This window comes from Mauremys mutica, chromosome 14, assembly GCF_020497125.1.
Source record: "Mauremys mutica isolate MM-2020 ecotype Southern chromosome 14, ASM2049712v1, whole genome shotgun sequence".
In the NCBI taxonomy this organism is placed as follows: Eukaryota; Metazoa; Chordata; order Testudines; family Geoemydidae; genus Mauremys; species Mauremys mutica.
The window spans coordinates 14,195,220-14,219,861 of NC_059085.1; the positions used below are offsets into that span (position 1 = coordinate 14,195,220).

General features: G+C 40.8%; 1 protein-coding gene and 1 long non-coding RNA gene across 2 annotated transcripts in view; one reads left to right on the top strand and one right to left on the bottom strand.

Moving 5' to 3' along the window:
* SMPD3 (sphingomyelin phosphodiesterase 3) overlaps positions 1–22,605 on the bottom strand; it is a 258,319-nt gene extending 235,714 nt beyond the window's left edge. The window contains exon 1 of the mRNA XM_044987095.1: positions 22,522–22,605. The gene's annotated coding sequence lies outside the window, so the exon portion shown is untranslated. The remainder of the gene's footprint in view (positions 1–22,521) is intronic.
* The window catches only part of LOC123349212, a 152,302-nt gene that overhangs the window by 7,434 nt on the left and 120,226 nt on the right, over positions 1–24,642 (top strand). The window contains exon 3 of the long non-coding RNA XR_006573413.1: positions 18,966–19,037. This is a non-coding gene — a long non-coding RNA (uncharacterized LOC123349212). The remainder of the gene's footprint in view (positions 1–18,965; positions 19,038–24,642) is intronic.

Sequence of the window (24,642 nt, forward strand, 5' to 3'; positions counted from 1 at the left end):
ATCCAAAGACAATACACAAGCCAGTATCATAAGATAATTGTTTATTACTTGATCTTGGAAAGGAAAATTGTTAGTTTAACTGTACTATATATGTACATTTAGAGACTGGGAATACAGAGTTCTTATCACATTTCAAGGAACTGTTAGAGAACTGAAAATTAGTAGCTTTGTAGTGGACAGAGCCTCTCGATGTCTTCCAGCAAGTGCCAGCTTGCTGAAGCAAATAATCAGCAAATAAGAGTCAGCTAGTATTTGGGCCCCTATCCAGTGCTAGGTCTAGATCTCTGGATCTTCTCTTGATCCATTCTAGATAATATAACTTTGTGTACTGTGTCACTTTTTCAGCTCCTTCAGATGGTTCAGATCTCAGCTTTTACTGATATAAGAAATAAGACACCTAAGAGATTCTGTAAACCAGCTCCAGAAAGCAACTTTGCTTAAATAATTTCTTGCGGCTCCTTTAGATTAATTGTTGTGAAAGAATAGCCTTGTGTGCTGCTTTCTGAAATTCTGGTAAGCCTGGCCCCACATTTCATGTTTTGTAGCAGATATGCACCATTTGAACAGCAATCCCTTTAAAAGAGCGTTTGTGGTTTGTGTCAGCTGTCTAAATACAGTCAAAATAAAGTTGACAAACCTAGCCACTCTATATTACTGGTAGTTGCATAACAGCGAGATAGCAATAGGCTCTGAATTCAGCATATTCATCAAAAATTTAGGGTTTATACTGAACAGAGCAATTACTCCTTATAATGTTGATTGTGATGATGCTGTAACTTTCTAAATCAACTGTTGAACCACTTATTTTGGAGGGGAATAACCATAGATTAGGGAACTAAGGCACCTAATGCTTGGCAGTTAGTTTCATGCTCAGAATTTATGATGCATATTTAGCTTGGGGCAAGTTGTAATTTGCAGAAGGAACTTTATTTTTTATTGTTATGGTTCAGAATTCAAGCTTCTTTCATAATTTTTCATGCTGAAAGCTGATGGTCGCTTTAATCCAGCAAATTTTTTGACACAGACAGACTGCTTCAATTGCAGTGTATAAGAGTACAAGCAAGAAGCTCTCTGCATTGTTACTGGATGCACCAGGGGTCTGTGAAAGCTTTCTTTGGTCCAGCACAGGCAATTGCATTTTAATCACTCTTTTATACTTTAAAGCACAGCCTTGGTTATCATAAATCAATATTTTAGTAGATCATATTAGTACAAAATATAAACAAATTACGTGTCCTCTATTAAAAAACTGCATGAAGAATTAGTGAGTTAGAAGTAACATCTTTTTAAAAATTCTTCATATACTTTTCTCCCACACACACCCCTTCACTCTGTCCCAATTTCTATTCATGAATTTAAGATGGAAGTAAACTCTAGTGGTATTTTAGCTGATTGCCACTACAATATAGAGCCAGCACCCTTAGCCATAACTCTTTGTTAGAGACAGAGTGTCAGACTAATAGTTTTGGAGAAATTCCAGGTCAATTCCTTTCTACCAGGTTTTGTAATCCTTCATCATATTTGTTTTAATTCTTTCAAGACAATGCCTTGATCATTTGGTTTATAAAAACAGATTATTTTCATTTTCTATTCTCTGTCGACTACTGTCTTAAAATAAAATCTAGTCTGTAAAACAGGTTCTGAAGTTTTCTGGACATTTTATGATTTTTTTTTAGAATTCTCTCAGTATTAAATTATAATAATATTTTTACTCTATAAAAGCAGCAAAGAGTCTTGTGGCACCTTATAGACTAACAGACGTTTTGGAGCATGAGCTTTCGTGGGTGAATATCCACTTCGTCGGATGCATCAGTTAGTCGTCTGTTAGTCTGTAAGGTGCCACAAGACTCTTTGCTGCTTTTACAGATCCAGACTAACACGGCTACCCCTCTGATACTTTTACTCTATAGTATTCATTGCCATAGCAGCTAACTGCATTTTATACATTAAGGACCGATTCTGCAAATAGAGGATAAACTTAATTCATATGAGTAATACCACTAATTTCAATAAAACTACTCATATGACTAAGAGTATTCACATGCTTCATTTTTTGCTGGATTGGACTTTTAGGGTCAAACCCTACACATTTAATATTATTTAATTTACACTAGTGCCTAGAAGCACCAATCAAGATCAGGGCCTTGTTGTGTTAGGCACTGAACTAACACCTAGTAAGAGATTATTACTGTACCAAAGAGTTTACAGTCTATTTAGAGAGAGACTATACAATCTATACAAGAGAGACAAAGAGTGGGAGGGTATACAGAGGCACAGAGAGGTGCCCTAAGTCACAGAAATGTCAGTGGCAGAACTGGCATAAACTCAGAATACCTGAATCACAGTTCCATACCCTGTCCACAAAAACACACTGCCACTTGTTTTTGGCCTCTTATTCAGGAAGAATTCCCATTATAGGATTGTGACCTTAAAAAAAACATATGGTATAAAGCCACCCACTGTGGCTAGGTGAAGGGGAGAAACTGTTTACTCATGAATTAAATTAAAGAGGAAACTGAAAAAAGTCAGACCGAGGCTAAATAAAATAATCCTGCGTCATGCTCCAAAGCTTTCTAAACTCAAACTGTGGTGAAACTCCCAAGAGGAGTGACGAGGACATAAACTAGAAAGCCCCAAGGCTGGTCCTGCAATTTTTAACCATATGATTTGACAGTGAGAGCCTCTGTGATGGTTTGAACTGCTATGAAAAAGTATAGAGTCAGACAGACTCTCAGGTAGCCATTCTTCAGATCATTCAGAGCATTACAGTCACCGCCAAACCTGTGAATTGTACCCAGAAGCAAATAAGAAGCCAGTGCAAAATGTGTTATGTGCTCACTGCATAGGTGCTGACTTCATGGGTGCTCCAGGGCTGGAGCACCCCTGGAAAAAAATAGTGGGTGCTCAGCACCCACTGGCAGCCCCCTCGATCAGCTCCCCCGCAGCACCTCTCCCGCTGGCGGGCCCAGTTGGACAGCTCCTCCTCCTCCCTCACAGTGCCTCCCACCTGCTGTTCAGTGGCATGCAGGAGGCTCTGGGGTGGGGAGGAGTGAGGGTGGGACACACTTGGGAGGGGGCAGAAAGAGGTGGGGTGGGGACAGGAAGAGATGGGGGTGGGAGTTTGGGGGGAAGAGGTAGAGTTGGGGCAGGGCCTGGGGTGGAGCAGTGGTCGAGCACCCCACAGCAACTCAGACCCCACCTCTGGCTTACAGTATTATACCCCACACAGTGCACAGTCCAGCTGCCCTGCCCTGTGCTGCATTTATCTAAAAAGTCGCATGATCTTTGAGGGGGTCTATATTAGGCCAGAATGGTTGCGGCCTCCAGGCCAGCCATAGATAACTGCTGCTACCTGAGAATCAGGAGCAGCAGTTAGTTCGATACGACCCCTAGTCTGTGAACTATTTTGATGAAAGATACGTGTATACTGTTAATAAATGCGGCAAGCACCATTTCCACCCATGCTTTCAACTGTCAATAAGCATCACCTAAGTCAGAATCTTTGTACAGATAACTAGTTCTAAAGATTTGTGTATGAGAGAGCATCTTGTATTTTAGATCAGATAATTGATTCAAGAAGTGGGCACACTGGTAGGGGTGTGGAGGGACTACATAGCACAGGAATCCCAGGAGTATTTCTGGCTGACAACCAGAATTTCTTGGCGGGGGCAGATGCTACACTTTATTACTGGTTGCAATGTGCACTCCTCTTATGGTGGGTGAGATATGCTGATGGTGTGTCATCATGCTCCTCGCCCTACCCTCCTTTGGGAGTCTAGCGCAGACATCATAAAAACAAGCAGATCCTTCTTCACTCAATTTTTCTTCTCAAATAACCTTTTAGGCTTTATTTTTACATGATACAGAACCAAAAAGGGCACATACCCAGTGTATTAAGATTGCATTTGCAGGTAACTTTTTAACATTGTATTTTACTATGCTAGTTACCAGAGTTGCAAGTTGTCGTGATTTCTCCTTGCTGTTTTTGAATGATGCCCCCTTGTGTAATTTGATTTTCTAAACCAGTGGTTTTCAACCTTTTTTCATTTGTGGGCCCCTAAAATATTTTGAATGGAAGTGCAGACCCCTTTGGAAATCTTAGACATAGTCTGCGGACCTTTAGGGGTTCATGGACTACAGGTTGAAAACCACTGCACTAAAATATCTGGCCTTTCCTGATATTGCTTGCTTCGCTCACCAGTTAATCCGATTTTAAATTCATGTTTACTGCTGCAAACTAGACACCACCAGATTTTTAGCTGTGCTCTTCTGATTTAACCTTCATTGCATTTTGAGGAAGCTGTTGTTTTTGTGGGTGCAGAAAGCCATTGCTATTGTAAGATGGTGCAGCACCCTGAAGTTAGCAGGGGTGGCTCCAGGCACCAGCACGCCAAGTGCGTGCTTGGGGTGGCAAGCCACTGGGGGCGCTCTGCCGGTCACCGTGAGGGCAGCAGGCAGGCTGCCTTCGGCGGCTTGCCTGCGGAGGGTCCGCTGGTCCCACGGCTTCGGCAGACCTCCCGCAGGCGCAGGCTGCCTGCCGTGCTTGGGGCGGCAAAATGCCTAGAGCCGCCCCTGGAAGTTAGGGTGTCTTGAAGGCTAAATAAGTCATAATTAATTAACTTCCCTTGCTTTTTGACATTTGAGTTTTACTAGCTTTCACAGAATGAAGGGTCTGCAAGGCTTCCATTGGAGAATCAGAAAATAAAATTAAAAGCGGTGATTTCCCAGCAAGCCTAAGTAGTGCTGGAGAAGCACATTTGACTTTAAAGCCTTCTAAACAACACCCAGTTTTTTGGAATGAGTTTGCTAATGGGGAGCCTGCATAAATGCCTGTGTCACTTGGGTGTGTACTATCATAATTGCTGGAAATTTATGTGACTGTAGAAAACATGGAAATACAGCTACACAAAGATGTAAAGTGTCTTTACAAATTTAAATATCACCATATATAGCGTAAGGTGTGAGGTTTGGGTTGCTGGTTTACTTTTTTTAATCTGTTTAGACTTATCTGTTCTTGTTGCTTTGTGGAACAATATGGATTTGTGAGCTTCAAGGTTGTTACTTTAAAAATAAACTTTTCTGAACTATTAGAGATGTTAAAATGGGCGTCAAATGAATGTATTTCATTGCCAACTATCAGTAAAAAGCTCCCTGTTCTGGAATACATTACCAGCTTCTGTCTGTTATGTTTTAAAAATATCCTTGTAGGTAATGACCTGGACCACAGGTTACCCACAAAAAACTCAGAGTGAAGAACACTTTTTTTTAAAAGTGGCTCAGCAAATCCATTTTTAAAAAATCCTTATGAAATTGCTCTTTCAACAAAGTGGTTAACAAGCCAAGACTTGATTCAGAGTATTTTATATTTTATTTATTTTGCCAAGCATCTTATTTGGCATAAGATGATCTAAAACAACACATCCTAGAGAGTCCAAGGTAATGTCTTATAACAAGATGAATTAGCTGGAAAACTTTGAAAACTCAGGGTAAGTAAAGGGCAAGTTTTAAAGATTTCACATATGGCACAGGCCCTTTTATTGTTGGGTACATGAGCATGACATGAAGGGCTGGTGAGCCCTGGAGAATGTTCTGCTTTTGAACAGAAACAGTCAGGTGTAAAATATTAGGATTTAGTGTGCTCTGGTTTTGAGCACAACTAATGAACTGATACCTCCTTCCATGACTAAGACATACACAGCTGCATAGATATGGTGGGATAATGCTGTTTTAGCTTTCTTCCTAGCTTCCCAATAGGCTTTGGTGCATTGGATTTCTTGTCCTTTTGGCATCACACACGCTCTATGGGGGTGGAAAAGGGAAATAGTCCAGCTCTGGGCAAAGAGAGATCATAAGTGGGATCCTATGGAACAATCAGATATTTAAAATGAAGTAGGGGAGTGCAGGCATAAACTTAAATGTAAGAAGAATCTGAAAACCAATATGACACATCATCAGATAAAGAATGCTTAGAACTGCAGAAACATGTTAAGAGAATTTGGTACCATCCAAGGCCCTTACACTAACCGTTTATCCGTGATATATCATATGGAGAGCCTTGTCTGTCAGAGTAGAGTGTAGTCATGTCTTAACAGCATGAGAAAAGCATGATCTAACATCTTGGCATCTGCATGTAAAAATGTCTGTTTTAATCCATTTGATCCCTAAACTGCAAATAGGGTAGTTTGGCAATATGCTGTATGTGAGTCACCTAGCCCAACTCCTGACTGAAGAGCGCACACAGATTTCTTATAGAGCTAACAGGGAGACAACATTGGTGCTAACAATAAAGATGTCATTGGGAGATGTCTTAAGTTTTATAATTATAAGCAAACATAAAGTTAAGACAACTGTGACTTTACCTCACAAGCTCGTCCAGGTTATTGATGCCTCACACGATCAATAGAATGGATAAATAAACCTGTGTGTGATCTACACAGCAGTAGCAGCTCAAACTAAAACAGTGAAAAATAAATCCTGTTGACAGCGCTACATAAACACACAAACATGGGCTATAAAGTGGAACATTGAGGAGACACCACAGCATATCTATGCCCATCTCTCTATGAAAGGAGATGATAGGATTTCATAGTCAAATTTTTAAATATACTATAGTGAGAAGTCTCTGTTCTACGTGTAACCCTAAAAAATAAAAAGTCTGATTGGTAACTTGTCGTGAGGAGCTGAATTGATTCCTGGGATAAAGGGTAGAAGATTATTACATTTTCAGGCACTTACAAGTAGAAATATTATTTATCCACTTCCAAATGTTAACAGGCTGTTCTAATGCGAAAACCAACCAAAACTTTAAATCTGGGTACCTAATGTAAAGCTCCTAAAAATCTGGTCTCTTTAAGATGTCAAGATGGGCATCTAAAATCACTATCACTTTTTTTTTTTAAAAAGTAGCTCTAGGAGCCCTACTTCAGCACCCACCGGCAGCCCTCCGAATCAGCTCCTCCCCCTCCCCCCAGTGCCTCCCACTTGCTGGCGGGCCTGGTCAATCAGCTCCTCCCCCTTCCTCCAAGTGCCTCCCACCCACCACGATCAGCTGTTCAGAGAACTGGTCACTTACACTGAAAGTCACACCATATTCAGGTTGCTTCCAGTCCCAGGAGACCAGTGTCTTCCCCCAGATCAATTGGTACCCTAGATCTTACACCAAAGACAGTAGCCAATCCTGTAATAAAATATCTAAAGATTTTTTTAACTATTCAGTTCAAAGGCCTGGTCTGTACTCCACAGTTAGGTTGATGTAAGATAGCTCACGCCGAACTAATTATGTCAGTGTCTACACTACGGCCTTGTGCCCTACTACACAGTCATCATAACTTCCTCGATGGCTCACCTGATTTTGATAGTCCTTATGGATGGGAGTGGGGACGATTCCTGTGCCTGGATTCACAAGTTCAGAGCAAACATTCTCAAAGTTATAAAGCAAAACGTACATATTTTCTTATAGTATGGAATGCTGACATCACAAGTGAGATAAATGCATGCAGCTATTTACAGGCATTTCATAGATGCTAAATGCTAAATACATTTTTATAAGACTAATACCTATTTTGAGCAAAACTAACATACAGGTGAACTGGTCTGATCTCCAGCTATGAATTTATCAGTTCTTAGCTAATGCCGGCAGCCTGGGCAAGAGTTGGCACGTGGCCTGCCTGCCTTGTTTTGAATCTATAGCCAGTACTTCTCAGGGATCAAATTAGATTTATATGCATACACTGACATTTAGTAACTTTCGCAAGAACAGTATTAGTCAAAATGTGCTATAATTTATCTGCTTGGATCTCACCGTTTCTATTGCCTGCTATTCTTAGAAAAAATGTTTGTGCAATGTACAGGCTGTGATCTGTTTATGGGAGTGCAATTTTCTTAAGTATTCAGGTAATTCTCATTCCCCTAGACAAAATGACTCCAACTTTCTTTTGAAAGTTAAAAAAAAATCTAAACAATTACAATTAATACTAAAGATTTATAGGCTCAGACTGTCAGCTTTATTTTGTGAGCAGACAGTCTATTCAAATTTACAGGAATAACAAAACAAAAGTATGTGTTGTTTTCTTGCCTAATTCACTTAATGTTAATAAAGTCCTGTTGCAGCCTAACAAGCAGAGTTCTTGTGAATCAGAATACCCTGTTTCTTCATCAGAAGATAACAGAGCAGACAAGCTGAACAGGGACACTGCAACATACATATATATGCTTGCAATACAAAACTGGCAGATCTAATTTTTGGCCTACAAGCCTTGGCAGTGCCCCTTGAATCTGATACTAAACTCCTAGAAAGAATATTGATTGTACAGGGCTCTCAACAAGCAGCAGCCTTCAATTTCCACATTAGCACTAAGAGGAAATGAAATGATCTATACACAAGCAATGTAATAATAAAAAAAATCATGCTAATGCCCTTCATTATTCACCTAAATTAGGTGCTTTGTTTGGAAAAAGACAATTTAATTAACATTGATTCAGTTATGGGTGGGGCAAAGGAGAAGTTGTCTTGCTTAATCTTGTATTTCTTTATTTAGGAAGATAAGACCACATGATATGGTACCTCAGATATTTTCTCTTTTGTTCAAACAGTAAGTCATGCTTTCCCTCTTAAGCAATTTAGGGCCAAAAATGCTACTTGGCAGTTCTGTAGCGCTTTATATGTTTGACAAACAGTAACTAGATATTCCTGATTAGCTAAAGAAAATCATGGTAGAGGATTGTCTCCATCTAGACTTGTCTACAACACCTGTCAGTCTTACAGGTAATATACCCAGAACTACCGGCTTGCCAGAAGTTACTTTTGATTCCTCCCAGAAGCATAATGCAGTCCACCCAATCCCCGGCCTATCCCTTTGGTTTGTTAGGCTCTCTCCTATAAAAGAATACTATTCTAAAGAAACTTGAAATTAATTAACTGTGGAGTCTGGGCCCATTTAGCTTTCCAAGTGTGGGGTGGAAAAGGGTCTCCAATAGAACAGGTGGATTGTTTGTTTGGATGCTCTAAATAGACTTCGCCTCAGGGTAGCAGAACCATGCAAGGCACAACACAATGCTTAAGCTTTGCACTGTAGTGAATTTCTTCCTGTACAAGAGATCTTTTATGCCCACATGACTTTATTTCTCCTATGACTTCTTCTCAGCAGTGGGGCCAAAGGGCATTTTTACCTTTTCAATACAGGGTTTTAAAACTTTATATCTTCACATTTGTAGCTGCCATGCTTCAGCGTCAATTTCTTCCACCTCATTGACAGTGTAGCATAACCCCTAAAAAAAAAAATGTTTTTTCCCTACAACTGTGCTAAGACATTGGATGCTGTACATAGTGTTCTCTTTCCTGTACATAGCTTGTTTTGTTGCCTTGTATTACCTAGCAATCTTCCAGCTTTCTCGTTATAGATAGTGCCCTCTGGCAGCCTGAGTAAGCTACTCATAATGGCAAGATTTATATTGGATGAAATTAAAGGTGAACAGAAATGTTTCTTTTTAAAAAAGTACAAGTGTTCATAAGATCTCAAAAAACTTTTAGAAACTTTTAAATTACAACTAAATACATTAAACATTAACATATTGACTATCCAAGTATAATTAGCTTTTTAAAAAACCCTATTTATTACATTCTACATAACAAATAACTGATGGCATAATAAAATGTATTCTGAAACTGGGGTGTGTAAACTTAAGCATCTAAATAAATGGCTTGATTTTTCAAAGATGCTGAGCAGCTGCAGCTCCTAACTGAGTTGTGGATACTTTACACATTTGAAAACTCAGGCAATTTACTTAGGAGCCTAAATGTGGATTTACAGCCTAAATTTAGACACTGGAGCTGGGAAAATTCTGGCCTGTCTTCAAGCAAAACAGCTTCAGTATTGAATAACTGCAACAATCTGCAAACAAAGTACTAAACCAAGAATTAATTTCAAAATGGATTCTGAGAATAATTGTAAATAACAAATTATTGAAATAAAACTCTGATCAGTTCATGAATAATCTATCAACAGAAAAAAAGTAAAATTAATCAAACAATGATTCATCTTGTTCTAATCAATACATTGCCTAACTAGTGAAAAACTCCTAGTACGTAATGAGGTGGTTTAAAGAAGCTTCACAAGATTCAGGAGACCAGAGTTCATTCTGAGGAAATGTTATTGCATGGATTGGATTTAATTATTTCATTGTTTAATGAAGCAAATCAAAGGACCAGCTCAAAAGTCTAGTGTGTACACTATGTCAGCAAAAATTAGAATGAGATTAGATCTTTTACCCCTTACCTCCTGTCTCAGTTTTTCACATTTGCTGTCTGGTCACCCTAGTGCCACTTGCTCTTGCCTCTCAGCATAAACCATGGTGTGGGGCACATTAGAGGTGGGTGAAGGAATGAGTGTGAGGCATGCCACTTTCTGATGCTGAGCTGATGACTACTGGTGCAGTTTAGAGCAGCACTGAGAACTGGCCTCTGGCTGTCCATAGAATCCAAGGGAGGGAAAGGTGGGAGACATGTACCTATGGTGCCCCATCCATAAGTGCACTGAGAATAACTCCAATGGACCTGAAGATCTGGCCCAAACACTGTTGTAATACTTTATACTCCAAATAAATTGCTATGCAACAAGTGATGCTTTATCAAGATTTCAGAAATTAAATAATTGATGCCTTTTAGAACAAGGTAAGTTGTCTTGGCAATGCTGTTTAAAGAGGGCTCTAACCTGGTCAGTAGTCTAAATGGTTCTGAAACTTAAAATTAGAAAATATAGTTGAGGAAAGAATATGGCCAAGCAGGATGGCTGAAAAGCTTTTTACCCATTAGAGCCATGGTTCAAATTCATCCCAGGTCACTAAAGACTAGTCTTTTACAATCTAATAGCTGGTGGTGGCCTGTGTGAAATTAAATATTTTTATAGTAATTAAAATGAGGTTACTGCAAGTGGACAAGTGTCAACCTCACAAACCTCCTACAGAACTAGCCCCAATTGGAACCCTTGTTGGCATTCTCAGAAAAGAGGCCATTAAATGAATGATCTTTGAGACTGAGTACCCTCCCAACCCCTAGGAGTAGAGTAGAAGTACACTGATGATGTGATGTGGGAAAGCTTATACTGCCCCACCTTGTGCTGTGTGTGTTCTGTTGCTGAATAAAGGATTTTAGCTTGTAGGAATAACCTTTTATAAGGTGTGGATTTTCTTTTTCAAACTTGCCTTAAGAACCAAATTAACTGATGTGGAAACCACAGTATATCTGATAAAAGGCCAAGTCCCAACTTTGATGACAGTTGAAGAAAAAGTTCAAGAACACTTCATTTTGTGCTGGACTGGCTGTTGACACACCCACCATATTGAAGAAGTACTGAGCATGACCACCTACCTGGCACCTCTGCTTTTGTATGCATTCATAGAAAATTCATGTGTTCTAGGACTTTTATTCTGCAAGGTGTTAAGTACCTTCAAGCCCTAATTCAGCTGTTTTAAGTCAGTGGGAGTTGAGCACTCTGTGTCACAGAGGAGGAGTTTGACACCTTGCGGGATTGGGCCATTTGTCTCTTAAACCATTCATGTCTCTGGATCATCAACATCTGTGGTTCTGGTGCCTCAGATAAGATGTAAAGTTTTCTATCTTTCACAAAGTGCCTGAAATGCCTAGGTAATAACAGGAGTGGAATTCTGAGAGCTATATAGGAGGTTGCATAAGAGAACTACAAAATACTCTGTAAAGCATCTCCAGGGCCATTATCTGTGTAATGTAGTTTGAAACTGGATTATGTAAATTCTGTGATGAGAAAGTAGGCAGAGAGACTGGAGACAAGCATTAGTTAATCTAATACAAGGATTTCAAAACTTTGTAGTTCAGGGTTTTTGATATGATAGTTCATATTTTTGTTCACTGTAAGATTCCACCTCATCTGTACTTATATATTGTGTGCACAGGGTTTTTACCAAGAAAGGTGTGAGTTATTTCTCCAGAATATATTTTAACTCCTTAGCACTAGTGCTTAAATGATTTCAGTTTGTCTCGCATCAAGAAAACTTAATTCCTGGTCTCAGTCAACTATTTTACGGTTTGTACTTTGCATCTGTGATTCCTAAATAAAAGTAAAAAGAACAGGAGTACTTGTGGCACCTTAGAGACTAACAAATTTATTTGAGCATAAGCTTTCGTGGGCTACAGTCCACTTCTTCGGATATCTTATGCTCAAATAAATTTGTTAGTCTCTAAGGTGCCACAAGTACTCCTGTTCTTTTTGCGGATACAGACTAACACGGCTGCTACTCTGAAACCTAAATATTAGTGGCATCAGGCATATCTCACTAGTTCACCATCTTGAGTCTCCTCCCTTAGGGCTAGATTGTGTATAGATGCACAGCAGAGGCAGAGGCCAGCCTTTCTCCCCAAACATACACTTCTTTGCTAGCAAGGACCAGACATGTTCCTAGTCCTTGCTCTGGAAGCACAAGGACTGCTCCAGTGCAGCATAAAGAGTACTAATTTCTCTGTGGAGAAAACAGAGGGTGGGGCTAGAGGGGATGGTTCCAGTCTAAGGTTATGGTGAGGTAAATGCCAGGGCTGGATTAAGGCATAGGAGCACGCACTGAGGTAGTGCTCTTCTATCCTCTCTCCTTCCACAGGTCTGTAGCTTTAAGTCACAACCTAAACTTTCCTCATAGAGGTTCATGGCAGAGTTTTACATTTGGGGCTGCCCATATGCTTAAACAAAGGCTTAAAAATGCCTAAACTAAGATGTAAGCATGTTTGACTACCCGATTTCAAACATTTTTAAAGCATGGTTCTTAATTTGTAAATTAGTGAAAGAGATATAATTCTCTTTGAGATTTTAATATGATGTTTTGGGCATGGAGGGTAAAAGAAATTAGTGTATACAAATGCAGTACACTCTGTGTATAGTATTTTTTAAATGCTTTTAGAAGTATATGGGGCTTGTTCCTGTGAGCTTCTCCACCTGCCCTCCTGCATAGGGGCCAGGCACAACTACAGCCTGACTCCTGGCACTGGAGAACAGCAAGGACTGTGCTGGCTACCAATGAGTGTGTCTTTAATTCTCTATACACTTCTTCACATAGAATGCAGCTATTTATTTTAGGTGCATTTTTAATTAAGTTTAACTAATGTAGAAACAGTACACTGGCAATTATGCACAAATGCAACAAACAGGAGTTAGAGAAGAATAGACTGTCAATAACCTTAGTTCTTTCTCTCTCCTATGGGATCAAAATATATTTTTAATCAAATATTAAGCCATTCTCAATTCTGAGGCACAGCAATAGTGTAATCTCTGGTGGAAATGAGATCAGTTCTCAATCACAATACTACACCTTTGCCTTTTATCAGATGATTTCAAAGTTCTAATGAATTCAGCCCAACAACACTCCTGTGAGATTAGTCACTCTCTCCATTTCCAGTTGATAGGTAAGTAGTTCTCAATTTCCAGTTGTGTAGTATGACAGAAAGTCAACATTTTAATAGTAAATAAATAAAAACACAGGAGTATTGAAAAAAATGTTTGAGGTACTGCTATTTTGTCAAAAACTGATACAGAATGTATAACTTTCAGTGGCTTTATCAGGATTATTTGTAGGATTATTTCCATTACTCTTCATTAAATAAGAGTTAACTCCATTGTTCAACGTATACATTGGATCTCTTGCTCATATCAGGCATTCTGACTTTAAGGTTAAGTTTCTATAAAACGGTACTGTTGAAGCTAACCTTCCAGTAAATTAATTAAATGCTGTAATACAGCGAGTACTGTTGAAGTTTTAATCAAAGTAAATCGCCATAATCTCTGTGCAAAGTGTTTCCATCACCCTTTACTAAAGCAGGCCAAGCATGTTCCTATTTACCTTTTTATTGATTTGTGTGATCTCCAGTAGTAATGTTCCTGTGTGTCAGAAGGCTTTCAGTATAGCACTTTACTTCAAATGGATAAGAGTGGTTACATGGTTTGGCAAGTAAAGAAATGCAGTAGAAATAGCCTCTTCCCTAGGTGATTGAAGATGGTCACTTCTATCATGTCCTTCCTCTCCCCCCACAGCTCAGGGGACAGGAATTAAGTACTGAGAGGATTCTGAACCCATGCACTGCTATCATTGCATATACTTGGCTCTGATTTATCATATGCTGCATAAGCAAAAAGATGAAGAGTACAAATGAGGGTAAATACTGTATATATGAACACAGTGTGCTATAATGTACTATGAAATTTAGTTCTGTACATAGTGAAACTTAAAAATGGAAAATGAAAAAAAAAATCAAGCTGCTCTGGTGTCCCAGGGTGGGCTAGTCCTTTTAAGGGGTGTTCAGGCCATGCTGCCACCTATGCCTGGTTTTGCTCTCAGTTCATGGGACTTGTAGTGTAGGTAGCAAATGACTGAGAGTGAGTAAGGTCCCCTGTGAAGGATCAGAGGGGAGAGAAGGGAAGGGAGAATGCTGTAAGGCTTTGTCTACACTAAAAAGTTAATTCAACTCAGCTACATCACTCAGGCATGTGCAAAATCCACACACCCGTGTGAAGTAATTAAGCTGACCTATCCGCCTGTGTAGACGGTGTGAGATAAATGGAAGAATTCTTCCACCAACCTAGCTACTGCCTCGGAGGGTGGTGGATGATTTCTGCCAGAACCCCTCCCTTCAGCCTACGTAGAGTCTACACTGAAGCACTACAGTGCCACAGCTGCAGCACGGCAGTTGTGCCGCTGTAGCATTTCAAGTGCAGACAAGCCTTAAGTTTCCTGCCCTCTGTGGGGGAGGATAATACCTAGTTCTTATGCAGTGCATTTCATCAGTACATCAATAGAATGTGATGGGAGAAGATAGTGGAAGATTGGGGACACTCTAAAGGAATTGGGGCCTAGATTCCCTGTGGAGATGGAGCTGGTAACAGCTCGTGAGGGGCCTGGCTGAAGAGATCTGAAGAAAGCTTAGGAGCAGACTGGTTTCATAGGAAGTGGTCCTGGGAAGAAGTTTGAAGCAAACCAGTTTTGTGGTTAGTGGATTCACTTTTTGGAGCACTGATCTGAACCAGTATAGCAATTACTATGTTCCCAATTGCTTGATTAATCCACAGAGTTTTAAATATTCACCAAAACTATTGTCTAAATGGGCCTGATCCAGGAGACTTTACTTGGACAAAATTCCCACTGACTTCAGTTTATTTTACTTCATTTTTATACATATATAAGGTGCCCATTGAACAATATGTAGGAGTTAAAATATAAAATGCAAAGCATTAAAATAAAGATCAACCCCTTGAATAGACCAAGATAAGCACAGGCACAAGGGCAAATCCAATAGCCCTCATTCCAGTCACCATACCAAGGGAACGATTCCCAATTAACACACAAACAGGGATGAAAGGAATTGTCATATACAGGAAGAAAAATGAAGCACAGTTGGGTTTTGGTTGAGCAAGGACTGCAGGATCTGGCCCGATATTCTTAAATACTCACAGATTGCTCTCTGAATTCCTTGTTTTCTCAGGATACATCAGTACTGCCTCTTAGGGCTTGCCTACACTTAAAACACTATAGCAGCACCACTGCAGCAGCACCACTGTACCACTTCAGTGTAGACACTACCTATGCCAACAGGAGAGATTCTCCCGTCGACATAGGTAATTCACCTCCTCGAGGGGAGATAGCTAGCTAGAAGGAAGAATTATTCCATCAACCTAGCACTGTCTACATGGGGGCTTAGGTTGGCTTAACTATAACCTGTTGGATGTGGATTTTTCACACCCCTGAGCGACATAGTTATGCCGACATAATTGTCTAGTGTAGGCCAGGCCTTAATCTTCAACCTGAAGTTATAATAATTTGATAGCAATAACTGCCTGCTATGGATATTATTATGATTTAAGACAGGGGCATAGGGCAGGAGAATAAGCAGCTGGAGTTAATGAACTCTTAAAGGTGAATTAGTTTAAAAAAACTGAAATAAGAGATTAATATGTGGTGTTTTTTTAAAGCCATTTCACCCTTGCCTGCCAGGGTCTGAGTTAGGAGTTAGTTCTCAGTTTCTTCTTCAGCAGTTGTTGAAATCACAGCCCCCCCAAGACCCCAAGTGCAAGGCGTTGCACATGGAGAAGGCTAGATAAGGGAAATAGGAACCAAGATAAAGCACTCCTAGGGCTTCCCCTCAAGAACTTCCATTCTCAGAATTCTCTGGTCAGCTGTGTCAGAAGCCGTTGCTATCAGGTGTGACAAAGTTCCTCCTCTACCTTGGTGGGTCCTGCGCTTATTGGCAGATTTGCTCACCTCAGTGATCTTCCCCACAGTCTGGGTCAACTCCTCCTGTGTCTGATCAGGAGTTGGGAGGTTTGGGGGGGAACCCAGGCCCGCCCTCTACTCCAGGTTCAAGCCCAGGGCCCTGTGGATTGCAGCTGTCTATAGTGCCTCCTGTAACAGCTGCATGACAGCTACAACTCCCTGGGCTACTTCCCCATGGCACATCCTCTCACTCTCAGCTCCTTGCTCCCAGCTCCTCACACACTTCCTCTCCTCTGGCCTGACTGGAGTGAGCTCCTTTTTAAACCCAGGTGCCCTGATTAGCCTGCCTTGATTGGCTGCAGGTGTTCTAATCAGCCTGTCTGCCTTAATTGGTTCTAGCAGGTTCCTGATTACTCTAGTGCAGCCCCTGCTCTGGTCACTCAGGGAATAGAAAACTACTCATCCAGTGACCAGTATATTTGCCCTCTACCAGACTCCTCTACCCCACTGGTCTGGGTCTGTCACACAGGGTAGAAGTCATGCTCTTGTCAGCTTGTATTTAGTGATGACTTCTAACCCATAGAAGTGTGTTCTTTATGCCACGAATAGATATGAAACCTTGATATCCCAGCTGCCCACCCCTCCACTCCCCTGGATGCTTATCAGGGTGGACATGAAACAGCAGAACAAGATTAATGACACATGGTTCACTGCCTTACTTTAAAAACCTATATTAAAAATGAATTAAGAGAATTCTAAACAGATCAGTAGACACAACATAAGAGAAATGATGTCCTTACAAAACACTATGTGGAAGGTGACCATCGAGAAAATAGTTGATAAATCGTTAAAACCACTCATTGCCACTAAGTTCAAAAGCAGTAAATTTCCCTCTTCCTCCCTCTATATGGTTTTGAAATCTATATTCAGGGGTATTGGATATAAATCAGTGCATTGGTATGGATCCCTTTAGATTACTCTGTACGGTTCTGATCTCTGATATAATAGAAATTGGAAGATAAAAATCAAAAGGCAATCAGAAGGGTACAGGGATTTGAGGATCTTATTTTCTCCTAGCTCTTTTAGTAAGTATGGCTATCTTCCTGAGAAGACAATACCTTAGAAGTCTGCTTAAGTTATATGGAAATCTGAAGGGAACATAAACATGTCCTCTAAAGGACAGCTAAAACTAAGATGAAATACAGCTGCAAAAGTATATAGAATGGACCCAAACATGACCTCTTGTTTGATTTCAACGGGAGTCTTGCTTGAGAGATGACTGATAATGAGGAGAAAGATAAATTTCTCACATTTAGCCTCCATTTGGCCTTGCTATTTAGTCAATGCATGCAGGATTTTCCAAGGACAAGAGAAAGGCCTGTAGAGGATGGTGGTTTTGGTTTTTCCAGGCTACTGAGCAGTTTTACAACAGGTTATGTAACAACTTGGCACCATGTAATTTGTTGGCTTGTGTGAGTATAACTTGTAGGTAGCAGCTGCACCTGTTAGCAAGGGATTCTGGCAGAGCAGATTTTACTGGTGATGCACTCAGCTTGCAAAAAGAACTACATTGCAGCTGAAAATAAATATTTCTTAAAGAGCTGACTTCTTGTAATCCTATCTGAAGTAGCATCATCTGGGGGCTTCCAATAATATCACAGGAGATTTACAAGAGATCCATCTGCTAAAACCTTCCTGGCATTCATTTTCCAGAAGAAAGTGCCTGGCTTTCATATTCCTGTTTGGTCCACTATCCAATTGAAAACACATACTTCCATATATACAAAGTAGTGTCTATTTACAGGTCATGGGGTTACACCATAGAAAACTGAGATACATCAAATGGTAAAAAAAAAAACCCTTAAAATTATAATCAGGCAAAAACCCTTTTCAGTCCCCGTTGATACTGATGTGGACTACAGCACCCAGGAACAGATTTAAAAAATGTATTAAAGCTAATGTTAAAAAAATTATATAATACATAGATTGGGAAAAGAGTGTCTATACATCTGAGTGTAGTGCTTAGATTATCCACAAATACAAGGTAGTTTTTTTAAAAGTCATGTGATACTTAGAGTACATAATCAGCAATGACCCAAATTTAGGTGAATAGACTTAACAATATAGTTTAGATATTAGAATCCGAATATTTACGCATGTAAGTGCCCTACTACACTTCCATGAGAGGCGTAAGGCTTATATCGGTGTAGTTTCTGCACTTACTTGCTGGCTGTCTTGGAGCTGGGAGCAGAGGGCCAGGGGAGCAGCTGGGCTCTCAGTGGGGAGCTGCAGGGAGCTGAGAGCCATGACTCTCAGCACCCCACACTGACCCTCTTATGTTGATGGAAGCAGTCCTGGTGAGGACACGCACCACCAACAGAAGGAGGGCAGTGCAGACATCAGCCAGTGCAGTAATTACTGCAGTGGCTGTAAGTTGACCTAACATAGGTTGACTTAAGGTTGTAGTGTAGTATACCCGAAGTGTATACCTGAAATCAGTCTGGTGGCCTCCGTGGCCTTAGCACTACACAGTGATAAAGCTCCCAGCTTTAGACCCCCTCAAAAGTCTGAAAAGTTTCCTTGAGCAGAGAATACTTAGAATTCATCATTCTTTTTCTGTGGTAGGGTCATGGGTGCAAAAATGGGTGACAGAGCTTTAAATATTCATCCATTATCTGCTCACTTTGTTCATCCCCAATATAACTGGTTTTGTTATCTATTCTAAAGACATCCATTCCTTTTAGGTGGTCCTGTAGTGACGTGCAGCCCTACCAAATGAGTTTCTTCTTGCGCCAAATCCTATTTATCCTACTTTGGTGAGTAATTCCCATGACTTTGGGATTTGGCCCCTTGTAATTTTATACTGGGACTAAGAAAGATGATGTCCTAATAAGGAAATTATTCCAGCCTATCTCATCACAAACCTTGCTGTGTGGTTCTTTTCTAAGCTTTTGATTCACACTGGATTGGCTTTTCAAGCCTGGTTATTTTGAAATCAAAAGGAGTTTTACTTCTGATTTCAACAGGAGAAGGTTTGCATTCACATTTTAAAAAACAAGCCAACCTTTTGATTAGCTGCTGATCACAAGAAAATCTCTGTGTTGCGTATGAAGTTTTATCATCCTGGTATGGCAGAGTTTTCATGCCCTGCCTCTCCCAGTGATTACAGCTTCTATAGTTATCACCATCTGTGCAATTTATGTTAAATTGTACCAGATGGAAAACAAGTTTAAAAAGGGTTCAGAGACCATGAAAACCAGGAGCCAGTGACCACAGTGCCCCAGATTAAATCAGCATCTTATTTGGCTTGTGGCGGATAGTGCAGCCAGCAGCTAAGTAAAGGAGAGAACATTTGAAATCTCTGATCTTTTTCTTTTACTTAAATACTTTCACATTTTTTTCATTTCAGTGGCATTCATTCTGAGTTTATCACTCATTCCTTTAATAGAAACATACATTGCTTCTAATTTAATAAAACACATGGGCTAGAATTCTTAAGGACAAAGAGTTGACTCCTCTATCAGTCAGTGGAGTTACATTAGGGATGAATTTGGCCTAAATTGTCTTTGCTTAAATTAGAAGATAAAAATGCATTGTCCAGTAGCTAAGAATAAAATGCAGGGTGAAGTCTCCGCTCAGAGAAAGAAAAAAAAAGCCAGTTTTGCTATTCAGGTTTTTGGTTGTAGTCACACTTCTCATTTTAAGTCATTGAAATCAGTTATGAGATTTTTAATTCGAACTCTGCAGAGACTTTTATATAATTATGTTTTCTCTGAGCATCCTTGATATGGGTCATTAGAAAAAATTCAAACAAAATCTGAGTGCCGTGGTTACTAGGAAAACATATGGAGAGAGCTGCAGTCATGATGGTATAATCCCTATCACTGCTGGTCTCCTGGGAAATCATAACAAATGAACAGACAGCTTTCAGCTCCTGAAACAAGAGGAAAGGGGAAGAATCATCCCCTGAGGAGGAATGCGAACTGAGGAAATTACACTCTGTTTGCACTATTGAGTTTGGAGTAGGTCTTGGGTCAACTACCAGTGGCAGGTTCCCATGGTGTAGAAATTGTGCTGGCATCAGGCTATCAGAATTGAGAGGCAAATAGAAGAGAGCCTCTCCTGTGGAAATGGCTGCCTGTACTGGGGGTAGTAGTACATTATACCTCTTGTGTATGACTGTGGCAGGGTTTATAGATAGGACCCTACCAAATTCACGGCTGTAAAAAACTTGTCAAAGACCGTGAAATCAGACCTCCCCCATGAAATCTAGCCATTGGAGGTGAGGGCAGGGAGAGAGCGGGGGCACCCCAGCTGTGGGCTCAGGCTCCAGCTGCTAGTACCCTCCAGGCTGAGGAGGCACAGGATTTGCTCTTCCCCTGTATGGCTGTGCTCAGGGGAGATCAGACCCACCTTTGGGTACCTACCACCGCTGCAGGAGATTCTTGGAGGTAGAGGTGGGCCTGATCTCCCCCCAGTGCTGCTGGGAGTGCCCTGCAGCCAGTGGAGGTATCCGGAGGTGAGTCTGATCTTCCCCCGAGAGCAGCCATTCAGGGGAAGAGCAAGTCCTGTCCCTCCCCAACCCGGCTGGGGCTAGCAGCTAGGAGCTCCCTGTCTGAGGCGCTCCCAGCAGCACAGGAGAGATCAGACCCATCTCCACCTCCAGGAGCCTCCTGCAGCTGCAGGAAGCTCTGGGGCTGCTGCCTTCAGATCCCAGCACTGAAGGCAGTGCAGAAGTAAGGATGGCAATCCCGCAACCCCCCTGCAACAGACTTGCAACCCCCCTCCATACAGACACAACCCGTTTTTGTGTCGGGACCCCCATGGTTACAACACTGTGAAATTTCAGATGTAAACATCTAAAAAAGTGAAATTGTCTAATTTTCAAATCCTAGGGACATGAAATTGACAAGAATGGACTGGGAATTTGGTAGGGCCTTATTTATCTACCTACTGTTCTTATCTATTCAGATGTTCCTCCCACTCTTTCTGCGAGCGTGCTTACAAGCTGCTCCACATAGTCATTCTCTGAAGTAAAATTGCATGTTGTTTATCTATTGACAGAAAGTAAGTTGGAACTGATAACACCCCTGTTTAGGTGTTTGTAACTTTCAAGCAATCCTGGTGCGGGCAGCTCAGTGTGGGATCTGGGTGCAGGTTCTTTCTTAATCAAGTGGCAGTCCATTGGGGGGCGGGGAAGTTACTTACATTTTGCTGTTCCTCAAAGAATTTGGTTACAAAAGTATGTGGGTGGAGAGGTTTCTTTAATATACTCTAGACAGCCTTTTTAAAATTCCTTAGGATGAAAATATAATTGGAGCAGCAGCAGTAGTTAGACTGTTCTCCTCTCTGGAGACTGAGATTTGCCAAGAAAGTATATTCTACAGGATTACTAAACTGAGTGCTAGATTTAGCAAAGACCATTCCCCTTCCTCCTCTGATATTTTAATAGTTCTTTAATCAGAAGTGTGTTTAATAGTATAAAAATTCTACTTGTATTTGGAAAATTCTAAAGGTGAGCACTCGTTACCATGAACATTAACTTTTCATAATAGGTTTTTAAGTACAGTTGACATCATTGTGAGTGCTTTTGAAAGGTCATTTTACTCTCAACACTAGCTGTATGATTACCAATAGAAAGAGGTGAAATTAACTTCCAATGTGGTTTAATAAGAAGTTGCTTTCTGTAGTGGATCAGGCACCTGGAGGAATTATATTGAGAAAGCAAGCTTTGGACATTAATTTGTGGACTATAGCTATTATATACCCTTCTTACAGAATGAGCAGAGGCCAGCACTGTTTGAGCAAAGATGCCTCAATATCGCATCTGAGTCCCATGTCAGTACATCTGACCTTCAAGATTGTGTAGGTCCTATGGCATACAAGGGCAATAATAGCTTTGAAGCAGAATTCTTTCTAGACCCATTATAATTGTCAGGGTTCCTTATGGTTTAACAGTGAAGTTCAAGAAGCTTACACTTGCCAGCATTCTCTAACACAATATCTATGTATGCATATATTTTCATATGTGTAGCCAACTAAACTGTATATATCTATGGAGAGCCCTAGTGTGTTTGACAGATGCCATGAGTAACTTAAAATAGCAAACTTACCTGCTGTTGTCTTCATCATAATAAGCTAGAAGAAAGGAGGAAAGAGTGTGTCTTTTAAAGGTAGCACTAACTTAATTATTCCTTAATTAAACTCTAGAACAGCAAAAGGAAATAATAAAGTGAGTCCATTTTCAACAGCTTTGTACTAAATTTTAGGGAAACAGCTATGGCACATTAAGGTACTTACCTTGGAAAGTCAGGGATCAAAGAAACACATTTCCATTCTTTCTGCAAAGCTTTAGTTCTCTGACCTTAAGAAACCACTAATCTGTATTGCTGATCAGAGCCTGAGTTATGCAGTGTGTGAGACATGTTGGGAGCTGATTTAAAGAGCTGCACAAAGGAAGCCATTTGCAGTGCACAAATTTGATTGGTCCCACAAAACTCAGGAACTATGATAAAAGGTTTAGGAAACATGAACCTATGAGGAAAGGATCTCCATTAAATATTGGATCCAATTCAGTGTCATGGTGATCTTGTGGTTAAGGGACTAGGACTGGAACTGAGAAATCTATATCCTCTTTAACCTAGGGCAAGAAACAATGGGCTTAAATTGCAACCAGGGCAGTTTAGGTTAGACATTAGGAAAAACTTTCAACTGTCAGGGTGTTAAGCACTGGAATAAATTGCTTAGTAAGGTTGTGGAATCTCAGTCAATAGATATTTTTAAGAGCAGATTATACAAACACTTGTCAGGGATGGTCTAGATAATACTTAGTTCCGGCTTGAGTGCAGGGGATTGGGCTAGAAGACCTCTCAAAGTCCCTTCCAAGTCTATGATTCTATATTCAATACCTGGCTCTGCCACAGGCTTCCTGACCAGCCTTGGGCCATTAGGAAGAACAGTTAGTATCTTCCAAGTCTTATCTCCTGCCTTCCTGAGAAGCTCCCGGGGTTGCTGCTTTGACACTACAGGATCAGATGATCTGTGTCACCTGGTACTAGACTCCCATCTTGGGCTTTCAGTCTTTTTCCATTAAGAGCGGGTGGAGGGTCAGAATGGGAAACAAAAGATTCCCGCCATATGTAAATTCTATTTAAGGCTGGGAAGGAAGGCAATCAGGACTCTTCTCCATTGCCTCCCCATCCAAGAAGAAAGATTGCTAAAAACACCTGAAGAGAAAGGCAGGGGCTGAGTCCAGGCTTAGACAGGGGTCCAGTCTGTAAAGAGAAATAACTGGAATGCTAAGCTACAGAAACTCTGCAACCTGCCTAAAACAACATTTAGGGTGAGAAATTACATTTTGTAACCTGTTACTTGAGTGTATTAAGCTTAATTTGCGTGTTTTGTTTTATTTGCTCAGTAATCTGCTTTGTTGTGTTTACTATCCCTTATAATCCCTTAAAATTTACCCATTGTAGTTAATAAACTTATTTCTTGCTTATTTCAATACCCAGTTTGTGCATTTCATATCTGGGGTGGTGGGGAAGCTGTGCATATCTCTCTCCACATTGAGGGAGAGGGTGATTTTTGAGCTTGCACTATGCAGATCTTTCTATACGGCTCAAGACAATATTATTTTGGGTTTATACTCCAAAGGAGATGTGCATGTGAATGCTGGCCATTCCCCTAGCTAAGTCCTCCCACACAGAGTTGATTTCAGGCCTGGTCTACACTAGGCGTTTAAATCGGTTTTAGGAGCCTAAAACCGATTTAACGCCACAACCGTCCACACTAGGAGGCACCTTATATCGATTTTAATGGCTCTTTAAATCGGTTTCTGTACTCCTGCCCGACGAGAGGAGTAGCGCTAATATCGGTATTAACATATCGGAATAGGGTTAGTGTGGCCGCAATCGACGGTATTGGCCTCCGGGAGCTATCCCACAGTGCACCACTGACCGCTCTGGACAGCATTCTCAACTCGGATGCACTGGCCAGGTAGACAGGAAAAGCCCCGCGAACTTTTGAAATTCATTTCCTGCTTCGACAGCGTGGAGAGCTCATCATCACAGGTGACCACGCACAGCTCATCAGCACAGTTAACAATGCAGTCTCCTGAGAATCGAAAAAGAGCCCCAGCATGGACCGCTCGGGAGGTAATGGATCTGATCGCTATATGGGGAGAGGATTCAGTGCTAACAGAACTGCGTTCCAAAAGACGAAATGAAAAAGTATTTGAAAGAATTTCTAAGGCTATGACGGATAAAGGCCACAGCAGGGACTCCGTGCAGTGCAGAGTGAAAGTTAAGGAGCTCAGACAAGCCTACCAGAAAACCAAAGAAGCAAACGGAAGGTCCGGGGCAGGTCGAAAAACATGCCGCTTCTATGATGACCTGCATGCAATTTTAGGGGGCTGCGCCACAA